Source organism: Panulirus ornatus, chromosome 31, assembly GCF_036320965.1.
Source record: "Panulirus ornatus isolate Po-2019 chromosome 31, ASM3632096v1, whole genome shotgun sequence".
Classification (NCBI taxonomy): Eukaryota; Metazoa; Arthropoda; class Malacostraca; order Decapoda; family Palinuridae; genus Panulirus; species Panulirus ornatus.
Window position 1 is genome coordinate 13132501 of NC_092254.1, and position 13887 is coordinate 13146387.

At 51.6% G+C, this 13887-nt stretch overlaps 1 protein-coding gene across 2 annotated transcripts in view; it reads left to right on the top strand.

The window, feature by feature from the left end:
- Positions 1-2347: 2347 nt before the first annotated feature.
- The window catches only part of LOC139758832 (SET and MYND domain-containing protein 4-like), an 83401-nt gene continuing 71861 nt past the window's right edge, over positions 2348-13887 (top strand). The window contains exons 1-2 of one of the 2 annotated variants that reach the window (XM_071680677.1): positions 2348-2378; positions 7128-7186. The gene's annotated coding sequence lies outside the window, so the exon portion shown is untranslated. The other variant, XM_071680678.1, reaches the window with a different exon arrangement.

The following is a 13887-nucleotide window of genomic DNA, read 5'->3' on the forward strand; positions in this document are numbered from 1 at the left end:
ACCTCTCCAGTTTTTACTTTTCCAAAAAGGGGAACAGAGAAGGGGGCCAAGTGAGGATCTTCTCTCAGGCTCAGTCCTGTGTTCTTAGCGCTACCTCGCAGTAAGAGTTACCCTACTGCCGACGCCCTGACTTGGTGGCAGGTCATAGCGGGTGACCTCACATGACCCGGAGACATGAATTTAGCGGCCCAGCCTACGGCCGCCCCTGTGGTATTCCCCCGTGACCTCCATACTCGATGTTCGACAGTGGTGCGCGGGTCAGGTGATGCTGCTGTAATCATGGATGACCTGACCCTTTACCCTAAGAGGAGCCGCTCTCAGTCCACCAGCAGGATGGAGAGAGGTCAGCGCTGGCGACACTCGGCTTGGACGACCTGACCTTCCTGTGTCACACATATACCCGGGTATCACCGCAGGGAGGCACTCGGGCAGGTGACTCCTCCCTCACCCGCGACAACACGTGTACCGCTGCAGTACGCCAGGCCGCCCTGGGAGAAGTGTGTGGCTGCCGAGTCTAGGAGGTGCTCCTGTAGGAGAGGTGGTTGAGGCACATATCGTGGTCCCTGGAGAGTGCGGCAACTGTTGAATGGTGACACGGGAAGCAAGAGGCTCCTGGAGTGTGTGTGTGTGTGTGTGTGTGTGTCTGGTGACTGCAGGGTTGTGCTTGGGTTGCAGGAGGTTCCTGAAGAGGCGCTAGGTGATGCGGGGGTGCCGCGGGCGCGGCCGTAGCTCCCTCGTCGTTACAGCTGCTGCTCGTGACGGGCGGAGGCGAGCGATGTCCCACGCGAGTGCTGCCGAAGGTGGACGTCGGAGATGAGGCACCACAGTGAAACCTGCCATTGGAGATGAAGCGTCAGGAGTCACAGCGGGACTTCTGTTGGAGACCAAAGGGCGGTTCGAGTCTGGTGTCACGTCACCAAGACTCGAGGTCGCGGGTGAGGGAGGAGCCACCTGCCCGAGTGCCTCCCTGCGGTGATACCCGGGTATATGTGTGACACAGGAAGGTCAGGTCGTCCAAGCCGAGTGTCGCCAGCGCTGACCTCTCTCCATCCTGCTGGTGGACTGAGAGCGGCTCCTCTTAGGGTAAAGGGTCAGGTCATCCATGATTACAGCAGCATCACCTGACCCGCGCACCACTGTCGAACATCGAGTATGGAGGTCACGGGGGAATACCACAGGGGCGGCCGTAGGCTTGTGCCGCCAAATTCATGTCTCCGGGTCATGTGAGGTCACCCGCTGTGACCTGCCACCAAGTCAGGGGCGAAAAAGGGTCGGCTACAAGAGTAGCGATCTATAGATTAATTCCATTATCGAATTGTTGATTTCTTTATCTATTTCGTGAACGAATGTCATTAAATAAACAGTCGTAGAGCAGGACGCTCGTAGACAATGGCTCAGGGAATCTGAAGGGAAGAAAGGTAATTTGATGTTCGGTGGGAGTCACTGTAACAAAATGGGCACACTGCACCACACTTACACCACAGCACCACACTTACTTACACCACTGCACCGCTGTTACACCACTGCACCGCTGTTTTACCACAGTACTACTGTTAAATCACAGTGCCACTCTTACACCACAGCACCACTGTTACATTACAGCACGTGCACTGTCTCTCACCACAGCGCCACTGTCTCGCCACAGCACCACTGTCACACCACAGGACCACTGTCTCTCACCACAGCGCCACTGTCACACCACAGCACCATTGTCTCACCACAGCACCACTGTCACACCACAGCACCACTGTCACACCACAGCACCGCTGTCACACCACAGGACGACTGTCTCTCACCACAGCGCCACTGTCACACCACAGCACCACTGTCTCGCCACAGCACCACTGTCACACCACAGCACCACTGTCACACCACAGGACCACTGTCTCTCACCACAGCGCCACTGTCACACCAGAGCACCACTGTCATACCGAAGTGCCAGTCTTCCCACAGCTCCGGGGACCATTGTTACGGCACAGGACCACAGCAAGTACACAGCATCGTCGTTACGCCACAGCAGTTACAGCACAGCGGGCCGTGCAAACATTGGTATGTTGGAGTGTCAGTCAGGCGGAGGCTGAGGAGAGAGAGAGAGAGAGAGAGAGAGAGAGAGAGAGAGAGAGAGAGAGAGAGAGAGAGAGAGAGAGAGAGAGAGAGAGAGAGAGAGTTGGCCCGGGCGAGTGTGTACGGGGAAAGAAAGTAAGGGGAGAGGAGGGTGTGTGTGTGTGTGTGTGTGTGTGTGTGTGTGTGTGTGTGTGTGTGTGTGTGTGTGTGTGTGAGTGTGTGCCGGAGAGAGGGAGGGAGGGAGGGCGTGAGAGCCAGCCAGCTAACTAGCCAGCCAGCCAGGCAGTGGGCCCAGAGACAGTCAGTGCCAGCGTGTATGTAAACTCCTACCGACGCGTGTAAACCGTGGCGGTATTGTGTGGAGTGTGTGTGTAAGGGGCGCGGCACTTGACCACTCCCTCTGGGGGTCAGCCCTCGGTGTGTGAGGCGGCTGATGCCTCGACTCCTTGAGGGGCTTCGTGTTGCGGGAGAGGGCGCCGGCATGACGCGCTGGGGGCAGCCCTCATCGTGAAGGACGGCCCTAGATGTGAGGGGGAGGTGGAGGAATAACGCCCTGAGGGCTGAGGTGTGCCCTAAGGCCCAGGAAGGCGGACGGAGCCGTCCCTCGCTCTTGACGTCAAGGGAAATCCTGTGTGTTGGAGGGGGACTCGTGCTCAGGTGGCGAAAGAAAATGAATACTTGAAAATTGACTTATTTTCACAAGAAGCCATTTTGATGAGTTCATGAGCAGTTTCATGAGAAGCCATTCTGACGATGATGAGTTCATGAGCAATGACGGTTCTCCTTGTGAGGTGGGGGATAATGAGCGACCTGTGAGTGTGGCTGTGCCGTGAGGCGACTCTCCCCGCCAGTAGACGGAGTTCGCAGCGCCATCGAAGTGAGTTCGCAGGGAACTTCGAAGTCCCCCCTGTGGAGGCGGACGGTGGAAGTCGCTCACTTCGTAGAGAACCCATGGCGGATGTATTGACATACGGTAGAAATAATGGAGGAAATATGCATGAATCTACATGTACAATGTACACGAAGTGATATTGAGGTTGATGAAGTACAATGTACACGAAGTGATATTTTGAGGTTGATGAAATACAATGTACACGAAGTGATATTTTGAGGTTGATGAAATACAATGTACACGAAGTGATATTTTGAGGTTGATGAAATACAATGTACACGAAGTGATATTTTGAGGTTGATGAAATACAATGTACACGAAGTGATATTTTGAGGTTGATGAAATACAATGTACACGAAGTGATATTTTGAGGTTGATGAAGTACAATGTACACGAAGTGATATTTTGAGGTTGATGAAATACAATGTACACGAAGTGATATTTTGAGGTTGATGAAGTACAATGTACACGAAGTGATATTTTGAGGTTGATGAAATACAATGTACACGAAGTGATATTTTGAGGTTGATGAAGTACAATGTACACGAAGTGATATTGAGGTTGATGGAGTGTTCTGTATAAGAGAAAAAAAAGTATATATGAATGTGTGTGTGTGCGTATATGTACGTTATGTGACCACGGACGATATTACTGGGCTCCGGGAACATGTGAGTGATAATTAACGTACCGTTGTGATCTAGGATCGTACTACCGTGAACTAGGACCGTACCGTTGTGATCTAGGATCGTACCCCCGTGAACTAGGACTGTACCGTTGTGATCTAGGATCGTGCCGTTGTGATCTAGGATCGTACCGTCGTGATCTAGGGACGTACCGTCGTGATTTAGGATCGTACCACCGTGGACTAGGATCGTACCGTTATGATCTAGGATCGCACTACCGTGAACTAGGATCGTACCGTTGTGATCTAGGGACGTACCGATATGATCTAGGATCGTACCACCGTGGACTAGAATCGTACCGTTGTGATCTAGAATCGTACTACCGTGAACTAGGATCGTACCGTTGTGATCTAGGATCGTACCGTCGTGATCTAGGATCGTACTACCGTGAACTAGTATCGTACCATCGTGATCTAGGACTGTATCGTCGTGATCTAGGACCGTACCGTCGTGATCCAGCACTGTACCGTCGTGATCTAGGACTGTACCGTCTTGATGTAGCACTGTGCCGTCGTGATCTAGGATCGTACCATCGTGAGCTAAGATCGTACCGTTGTGATCTAGGATCGTACCGTTGTGATCTAGGATCGTACCGTCGTGATCTAGGATCTTACCGTCGTTATCTAGCACCGTACCATTGTGATCTAGGATCTTACCGTCGTGATCTAGGATCGCACCGTCTTGATCTAGCACCGTACCGCCGTGAACTAGGATCGTACCGTCGTGATCTAGGGTCGCACCGTCGTGATCTAGGATCGTACCGTCGTGGTCTAAGGTCGTACCGTCGTGATCTAGGGACGTACCGTTGTGATCTAGGATCGTACCGTCGTGGTCTAAGGTCGTACCGTCGTGATCTAGGGACGTACCTTTGTTATCTAGGATCGTGCCATCGTGATCTAGGATCGTACCGTCGTTATCTAGCACCTTACCGTTGTGATCTAGGATCGTACCGTCGTGGTCTAAGGTCGTACCGTCGTGATCAAAGATCGTACCGTTGTGATCTAGGATCGTACTGTCGTGATCTTGGATCGTACCGTCGTTAACTAGCACCGTACCGTTGTGATTTAGGATCGTACCACCGTGATCTAGGATCGTACCGTCGTGATCTAGAATCGTACCGTCGTGATCTAGGATCGTACCGTTGTTATCTAGCACCGTACCGTTGTGATCTAGCACCGTACCGTCGTGATCTAGGATCGTACAGTCGTGCTTTAGAATCGTACCGTCGTGATCTAGGATCGTACCGTCGTGATCTAGAATCGTACCATCTTGATCTAGGATCGTACCGTTGTTATCTAGCACCGTACCGTTGTGATCTAGCACCGTACCGCCGTGAACTAGGATCGTACCGTCGTGATCTAGGATCGCACTGTCGTGATCTAGAATCGTACAGCCGTGAACTAGTATCGTACCGTCGTGATCTAGCACCGTACCGTCGTCATCTGGGACTGTACCGTCGTGATCTAGCACCGTACTGTCGTGATCTAGCACCGTACCGTCGTCATCTAGGACTGTACCGTCGGCATCTAGGATCTTACCGTCATTATCTAGGATCGTACCGCCGTGAATTAGGATCGTACCGCTGTGAAGTAGCACCGTACCGCCGTGAACTAGGATCGTACCGTCGTGAATTAGGATCGTATCGCCGTGAACTAGCACCGTACCGCCGTGAACTAGCACCGTACCGCCGTGAACTAGCACCGTACCGCCGTGAACTAGCACCGCACCGCCGTGAACTAGCACCGTACCGCCGTGAACTAGCACCGCACCGCCGTGAACTAGGATCGTACCGTCGCCTTCTCGATGTGGGCTATGAATACATGTTAACACCGCACTGGGGACTCTCTCGATAGACAGTGTACGCACGCACCCCTCGCCTCCCTCCTACCCACTGGCCAGAGATGATGGATAGTTACGCCGTCAGGCCCTTCCCCTCCTTCCCCTCCTTTCCCCTCCTTCCCTAACCCCCCCCTCCTCCCCCCAGCTTCCACGGGGCCTAAGAAAAGACCGTTACTAAGAACTTGAGGGATTTGGTATCCTGCCTCCATCTATGTAGATCAGGAGTGTAGGATACTGTTCATACCCTCCAGCTAATAGTGTAACGTCGCGTCTCCATCTATATAACGCCAGATTAGGATACTGTAACATCCCGTCTCCATCTACATACACCAGATTAGGATACCGTAACATCCCGTCTCCATTTATATACACCAGATTAGGATACTGTAACATCCCGTCTCCATCTACATACACCAGATTAGGATACCGTAACATCCCGTCTCCATCTATATACGCTAGATTAAGATACCGTAACATCCCGTCTCCTTCTATATAGATCACGCGTTTAGGATGCCATTACTGTCCTCCAGTAGACGATACCTTGTCTCCATCTACGTAGACACAGGTAGATCACCTCGCCACGGACCATTAGAGTTTTGAACCGTCCGTCTGTCCTTCTCCCCTATGCACCTGTGGCTTAGGCCCCCCTTACGACGGCCAACTGGGCCGTTGGGGTTGAGGGGAATGGAGGGGAAAGGGGTCGTCAGGGTACATGGTTGGTGACAGATTAGGGCCCCCCAGCCCCCCCAAGCCCCCCAGAAATATATATATATATACACACCTGCCTCTCGTCTTTTGAGCGCCATCAGGGAAACGTGTGTGATTGTGCGAGTTTGAAAGGGGTAAAAGGCAGGTCTAACTCTCTCTCTCTCTCTCTCTCTCTCTCTCTCTCTCTCTCTCTCTCTCTCTCTCTCTCTCTCTCTCTCTCGACAACACACAGGGGCACACTCCACACACACACACACACACACACACACACACACACACACACACACACACACAAGCACACATATTCAGCCAGCAAGATTCCCCCACCCCCCCACCCTACCGTGCAGTGCAGCAACAACACTACACCAGACCAGAAATAACGAGAGAGAGAGAGAGAGAGAGAGAGAGAGAGAGAGAGAGAGAGAGAGAGAGAGAGAGAGAGAGAGAGAGAGAGAGAGAGAGAGAGAGAGAGAGAGGAACAGGCAGGCAGGCAGGCAGGGAGAATCCATCGTCAGGTGTGTGTGCCCAGCGAGATGCGGAAATGCGACAAGAGAGAAACAGAGGCGACCAAACCGGCCCACATCCAACTGAAGAGAAACAGAGGCGACCAAACCGGCCCACATCCAACTGAAGAGAAACAGAGGCGACCAAACCGGCCCACATCCAACTGAGGTTGGGAAAAACGGCCTTCAGAAAATAACAAGAGTCCCGGATGAACCCAGCAGAAGGAGGGACGCAGCTGTGTGTGTGTGTGTGTGTGTGTGTGTGTGTGTGTGTGTGTGGGTGTGTGTGTGTGTGGATAAGCATCAGAGGAGGAGAAGAGGAATATTGTGGAGGAAGGCAAGGTATGCGCTCACCTGAATCTCAGTCATATAAGCCCCGTCCAGTGGCACACAATGATCATTTAAAGTAACTCCTCTTTCTCTCTCTCTACCCCCCAGGTGTGAGCGCGACGCGCGCCAGCCTTGCCCTACCTACACCAACATCTCAACGTACGTGGGTAAGTACGCTCTCTCTCTCTCTCTCTCTCTCTCTCTCTCTTCTCTCTCTCTCTCTCTCTCTCTCTCTCTCTCTCTCTCTCTCTCTCCCAGTATTGTCTTAAGCGATGAATCTTTTATTGATGTTTTAAGGAAAATATTGTTATTATGTCAAATTATATTTTTGTTTGTGTATGGTATTGGTTCTTTCTAGAATTTTGTAGGTATGGGGAAACGACAAGAGTGTCGATTTAGATTTTGAAATAGCAGAGGTGTGTGAACAGTTCAATTCCTTCGTATGTGACACGAACATTTTGGACATGACGCCATATATATATATATATATATATATATATATATTCTTTTTTCTTTCATACTATTTGCCATTTCCCGCGATAGCGAGGTAGCGTTAAGAACAGAGGACTGAGCCTTTAAGGGAATATCCTCACTTGGCCCACTTCTCTGTTCCTTCTTTTGGAAAATTAAAAACGAGAGGGGAGGATTTCCAGCCACCCGCTCCCTTCCCTTTTAGTCGCCTTCTACGACACGCAGGGAATACGTGAGAAGTATTCTTTCACCCCATATATATTATCCCTGGGGATAGGGGTGAAAGAATACTTCCCACGTATTCCCTGCGTGTCGTAGAAGGCGACTAAAGGGGACGGGAGCGGGGGGGCTGGAAATTCTCCCCTCTCGTTTTTTTTTTTTTTAATTTTCCAAAAGAAGTAACAGAGAAGGGGGCCAGGTGAGGATATTCCCTCAAAGGCCCAGTCCTCTGTTCTTAACGCTACCTCGCTATCGCGGGAAATGGCGAATAGTATGAAAGAAAAAAGAATATATATATATATATATATATATATATATATATATATATATATATATATATATATATATATATATATATATATATATATTCCCCTTTTAGAAAGTTAAAATACAAGGAGGGGAGGGTTTCCAGCCCCCCGCTCCCGTCTCCTTTAGTCGCCTTCTACGACACCTGAGAAATGCGTGGGAAGTAATCTTTCTCCTCTATCCCCAGGGATAAAATTGGAGGTGGAAAGATGGAGTGAAAAAGATTTTGAGTGATCGGGGCCTGAACATGCAAGAGGGTGAAAGGCGTGCAAGGGATGGGGTGAATTGGAACGATGTGGTATCCCGGGGTCGACGTGCTGTCAATGGATTGAACCAGTGCATGTGAAGCGTCTGGGGTAAACTATGGAAACTTTTGTGGGGCCTGGATGTGGAAAGGGAGCTGTGGTTTCGGTGCATTATACATGACAGCTAGAGACTGAGTGTGAACGAATGTGGCCTTTGTTGTCTTTTCCTAGCGCTACCTCGCGCACATGCAGGGGGAGGGGGTTGTTATTTCATGTGTGGCGGGGTGGCGATGGGAATGAATAAAGGCAGACAGTATGAATTATGTACATGTGTATATATGTATACGTCTCTGTGTGTATATATATGTATACGTTGAGATGTATAGGTGTGTATATTTGCGTGTGTGGACGTGTATGTATATACATGTGGATGTGGGTGGGTTGGGCCATTCTTTCGTCTGTTTCCTTGCGCTATCTCGCTAACGCGGGAGACAACGACACAGCAAAATAAATATATATATATATATATATATATATATATATATTTTTTTTTTTTTTTTTTTTCATACCATTCGCCATTTCCCGCGATAGCGAGGTAGCGTTAAGAACAGAGGACTGGGCCTTTGAGGGAATATCCTCACCTGGCCCTCTTCTCTGTTCCTTCTTTTGGAAAATTAAAAAAAAAAACGAGAGGGGAGGATTTCCAGCCCCCCGCTGCTGGATATATATATATATATATATATATATATATATATATATATATATATATATATATATATATATATATCATACATATTCGCCATTTCCTGCGTTAGTGAGGTAGCGGTAAGAACAGAAGACTGAGCCTTAGAGGGAATATCCTCACTTGGCCCCCTTCTCTGTTCCTTGTTTTGGAAAATCAAAAACGAGAGGGGAGGCTTTTCAGCCCCCCGCTCCCACTCTCTCTCTCACAGCAACCCTACATCGTGCAGACCACAGGGTCTGTCCCTGCCCCCACTTCTTCCTCTCCCCCAAAAGCCCCTTGGGGTGTCGGACAGTTTATCGGTGATTCTGAGTCTTCTTGTGAGCAGCTGCTCCCTACCTGGTGTTGGGCACTGCTCACACACACAGACACACACAGACACACACAGACAGACACACACACACACACACACACACACACAGACACACACACACACACACATACACACTGCGATGGCGGTGGCTCTGCTTTCATACCCCCCCTCCTCTCTCTCTCTCTCTCTCTCTCTCTCTCTCTCTCTCTCTCTCTCTCTCTCTCTCTCTCTCTCTCTCTCTCTCTCTCTCTCTCTCTCTCTCTCACAGGTAGTATATACATCATGGACCACAGCTTGTCTCCCTGCCCCCTTCCCCGTCCTTCGTTCGTTGCTCCCTCGTATAGTTCGCCGCTTTTCGATCGTGAGAGCCGCCGCCAAACACAAGGATTGACCCGGCCCGTTGCGGCACCGCCGCCGCCTCCTACACCGTCCTGCGGCGGCCGACCGAGCGCCCCGCAACCCTCTGGGCAGGCAGGGCGAGGTCTCCGCAGACGTCCTGTGTAACTCGTGCCGATCGATCCTTCGTGTGTACCACTTGCCCCTTTTTTAGGATCGCGCTTTTCATCCAGTCTGGCCATGCTTGAGGCTTGCTCCTGGGCCGTGTGTGTTTCACCCACGCCTGCCTGGCGCCCCTACACGTCGGCGACGGGAAACAGGTCTGTGGAGGGTGGAATGACCTGCCCTTTTTTTTTTTTTAATTACTGAGACTCTAGTGGACGTAGAGTCTAATTGACGTGGGTTAATTGAGCCGTGAATGGCTCAGGTTGTAGCCCAAAGTCCTTTCGAAATCTACTGTATATGATCGCATTCTGTGTGTGTGTGTGTGTGTGTGTGTGTGTGTGTGTGTGTGTGTGTGGTGCCGCACGTCCCCAGCGGGTACCGAACCCTAGGAATGTTCGTGGTCCCGTGACGCTGTCGTGTTTGGCCTCGGCCCACCCACCACCTGGTTGTGTTGCTGTGGCAACATGTTTGGTAGTGAGGTGCGTTGCGGGGGGGTATGGTGTGAGGCAGGAAGGTCTTGCGGTGGTGGTGGTCGTTGGTGGGGTTGCCTCCGTGTGGTTGTGGTGTGGTATGGTGTGGTGTGGTTGTGGTTGTGGTTTTGGGGTGGGTTGTGGTGTGGGGTGGGTTTGTTGTCTCTCTCGAGTGGGTCGTTAGTGTGTTAGCGATGGTTCTTTTTATTCCTTGTGGTGGACGTGTCGTTTTGGTGTGGGGGGAGAGGGTGTGATGAGGAGCTAGTGGCACGTAAGGGTAGTTTGTGGGGTGTGGAACGTGGGTTGTGGAGTGTGGGGTGTGAGTTTTGGAGTAGTGTGGGGTGGTTGTGGAATGTGGGGTGTGGGTAGTGTGGTGTGGGTTGTGTGGTGTGGGATGTGGGGTGTAGGGTTGGTGTGTGGGATGTAGAGTGTGGGATGTGTGTTGTGGGGCTTAGGGCTGTTTGTTGTGGAGGTGTGGGTTGTGGAGGTGTGGGGTGGTGGGTGGATGAGCCACCGGGGGTGGGGTAACTCCGCTGCTGGGCCACTTCCCTCCCACCCTGCGCCCGTGTCTCCTCCACTTAAGATAGTGGCGTGAAGTGGCGTTTATGGATGTGAGGGATGGGGAATGATGGGCTCCACCCTGGCCATCGTCGCCGCCTGCCACTTCCACCCGTCCACCCATACCGTCCACCCAGATGTGCTCACCTTCACTCACTCTCACCGTGTGGACTCGCCCCTCCTACACACACACACACACACACACACAGACGCGCGCGCGCGCGCGCGCGTCCTTGCGTCACATCCACTCCAGCAGCCCCACACGCCCAAAGACGACCCCACGTCAAAAACACCGTCACGTACCCAAGGTTCGTGACCACACACACACACACACACACACACACACACACACACACACACACACCTGTTGCGTCAAAGGTTAGTTACGTCACATGTGGAGACTACGCAACGCTTGTGTGCACCTCCCTCTTTCGTAGTATTTCGTCGCGACCGTTTGGTAATGTCGGACTCGGGCGATGCTGTGCGAGGACGACCTGTGGAGGAAGACGAGGGAAAAAGGCCTATTGGGAAGGTTGGAGGGCGACGTCAGTTGTGCGGTGCTGGAGGAGGTCTGGTCACAAGGCCAGGCTATTATAGCCAGCGTATCGTGGCGTCCATCCATCCATGTCCCCGTGGTGAGGGTCTGGGGGCTGTGCCACACCTCCGACAGTGTATAGCCGATTGCCTTCAAACTTAACAGCGTCATTTCATCACGTGACTGATGCATCAGTGGTCGTTCGCCCTTCTGTTCACAGTCATGGATCAGGGACTCACGAGTGAACGAGTCTGTCCCATTCCTCAAATTGGACGAGTCTGTCCCCCTTCCTCAAAGCGGACGAGTCCGTCCTCCTTCCTCATAGTGGACGAGTCTGCCCCCCTTCCTCAAATTGGACGAGTCTGTCCCCCTTCCTCAAAGCGGACGAGTCCTTCCTCCTTCCTCATAGTGGACGAGTCTGCCCCCCTTCCTCAAATTGGACGAGTCTGTCCCCCTTCCTCAAAGTGGACGAGTCCGTCCCACTTCCTCATAGTGGTCGAGTCTGTCCCCTTCCCTCATAGTGGACGAGACTGTCCCCCTTCTTCAAAGTAGACGAGTCTGTCCCCCTTCCTCAAAGTGGACGAGTCTGTCCCCTTCCCTCATAGTGGACGAGACTGTCCCCCTCCCTCAAAGTGGACGAGTCTGTCCCCTTCCTCAAAGTGGACGAGTCTGTCCCCTTCCCTCACAGTGGACGAGTCTGTCCCCTTCCCTCATAGTGGACGAGTCTGTCCCTTTTCTCAAAATGGACGAGTCTGTCTCCTTCCCTCAAAGAGGACGAGTCTGTCCCCTTCCTCAAAGTGGACGAGTCTGTCCCCTTCCCTCATAGTGGACGAGTCTGTCCCCTTCCCTCATAGTGGACGAGTCTGTCCCTTTTCTCAAAATGGACGAGTCTGTCTCCTTCCCTCAAAGAGGACGAATCTGTCCCCTTCCTCAAAGTGGACGAGTCTGTCCCCTTCCCTCATAGTGGACGAGTCTGTCCCCTTCCCTCATAGTGGACGAGTCTATCACTTTTCTCAAAATGGACGAGTCTGTCTCCTTCCCTCAAAGAGGACGAACCTGTCCCCTTCCTCAAGGTGCATAAGTCTGTCCTTCCTCAAAGTGGACGAATCTGTCCCCTTCCTCAAAGTGGACGAGTCTGTCCCCTTCCCTCATAGTGGACGAGACTGTCCCCCTTCTTCAAAGTGGACGAGTCTGTCCCCCTTCCTCAATATGGACGAGTCTGTCCCACTTCCTCAAAGTGGACGAGTCTGTCCCCTTCCTCAAAGTGGACGAGTCTGTCCCCTTCCTCAAAGTGGACGAGTCTGTCCCCCTTCCCTCATAGTGGACGAGTCTGTCCCTTTTCTCAAAATGGACGAGTCTATCCCCAACTCATAATGGGCGAGTCTATCCCTTCCTCAAAGTGGAAATGTCAACTGGGCAACTTCTTGGAGTTGTCAACTGGGCAACTTTTTTTTTTCTGTCATATTTTGTACACACCGTAGCCTCTCTCTCTCTCTCTTACTGTCCCCAGGGAGCTAATGTAGCGCCACACGACCATGAGACAGGGTTCGTTCCCCGGTCAGATGTCCGACGTGTATGTTCGTTCCTAAACCAACTGTAAAGAGAGATACCACACCATTTGTTTATTTATGGCAACCTTGGTAGTTCATGCCTCCCTGGCCAGTTGCCATGGAATCTTACTGAGAGAATGCCCTTTGTATATATATATATATATATATATATATATATATATATATATATATATATATATATATATATATATATATAGAGAGAGAGAGAGAGAGAGAGAGAGAGAGAGAGAGAGAGAGAGTAAATGAAATCCTTCGATTTCCACCACAAATGCATCGTTGACATACATCCATTTTCTGTTCCTTCGCTGACCCATATTTAACGCCGACTATTATATTATCATTAATTATTATTTAAGTTTATTGGAGTGTCATAGATCCCGCGCACAGTGGCGACGTGTACAACCTTGGCGCGTCTGCTCCCGGGTCATGGAGGAGGAGGTGGTGGTGAGGGATGGGGTGTATACCGGATGGAGGAGGAGGAGGAGGTGGTGAGGGATGGGGTGTATACCGGATGGAGGAGGAGGTGGTGGTGGTGAGGGATGGGGTGTATACCGGATGGAGGAGGAGGAGGTGGTGGTGAGGGATGGGGTGTATACCGGATGGAGGAGGAGGTGGTGGTGGTGAGGGATGGGGTGTATACCGGATGGAGGAGGAGGTGGTGGTGGTGAGGGATGGGGTGTATACCGGATGGAGGAGGAGGAGGAGGTGGTGAGGGATGGGGTGTATACCGGATGGAGGAGGAGGTGGTGGTGGTGAGGGATGAGGTGTATACCGGATGGAGGAGGAGGTGGTGGTGGTGAGGGATGGAGTGTATACCGGATGGAGGAGGAGGTGGTGGAGGTGGTGAGGGATGGGGTGTATACCGGATGGAGGAGGAGGAGGTGGTGGTGGTGAGGGATGAGGAGTACAGCAGTGCGCAGAGTCTTGGTCATCTATT